Below are 1,004 nucleotides of genomic sequence, written 5' to 3'. Positions count from 1 at the left end.
GGGGGGGGCCGTGGCAAGAAAGTGCGCCTTCAGAAGACGGCATGACTTCCATCTAGGCCCGATGCCTTCTCCCCACCCGATAAACAGCCCTCCCCTTCAGGATATCCATCATCTCCTCCCTCCGATGACTCATTCTAGCCCCCTCTCGACTTCGAGGAAGGAGGCAGGAAGGGATGACGAGGTGTGATCGACCATCCTCCAGGGTTTTTTTCAGAAGGTGATGTCATCAAAATCCCGACCGGAATATGAAGGATATCGATGGGAGAGGCGGGGTTGGGGTTGGGTTGAGTTGGCCCAAGTCGAGATGAGTCGCGTCACCCCCAGGAGGGCTGGAGATCCAGAGCTAGACGATGATACCAGATACCACCGGCCAGAGCATAGCGTGAGACTTGACTATCATCAATGTCAAGAACGAATGGCAAGTCGCCATCTTCCGAGGCCATCAGCTCTCCTACCAGCCATCTTGTCCTTGCCCTGCCTGGTTCTAGACCTCTTCTTCTTCTACTTCTTTTTTGATTATATTACATTACATTATGTTATATTATAATTTTTTTAAAATATTTTAAATTTAAAAATTTTTTTTTTTTTAAAAAAAAAGGGCCTTGTGACCACCAATATTCTCTGCATGCATATCCGTACCGATGTCGATAATCCGGGAGCCCCCAGACCCGAGCTGGACCACGGCCCAGAAGAGATGCGCCTACATGTGCAGAAGAGAGAATGACTGTAGTGGTACGGCCTTCTTTTATCATTGTATGCTATTCGACATTCTCGATAGTAACAATACTATATCAGGCACTATATCAGAAGTTCCAATCTGTTGCCAAGGCTTGCCAAGTCTTGACCGCCCCTGCCTCCTGCATGGTGACGCCGACCAGCTGGTTGGGCTGAACGCTGGAAGAGAAAGGTATGCCAACTGGACAAGACAGAGCAGCACAGTCTGGAAATGTCAAGCGTCAAACGTCCGAGGGAAGTAGATCCCTGTCACTCATTGCCCGTCCCCC

Source organism: Geosmithia morbida, assembly GCF_012550715.1.
Source record: "Geosmithia morbida isolate 1262 chromosome Unknown scaffold_9, whole genome shotgun sequence".
Taxonomy (NCBI): domain Eukaryota; kingdom Fungi; phylum Ascomycota; class Sordariomycetes; order Hypocreales; family Bionectriaceae; genus Geosmithia; species Geosmithia morbida.
The sequence above is the reverse complement of the archived record's forward strand: the minus strand, read 5'-3'. Positions refer to the sequence as shown.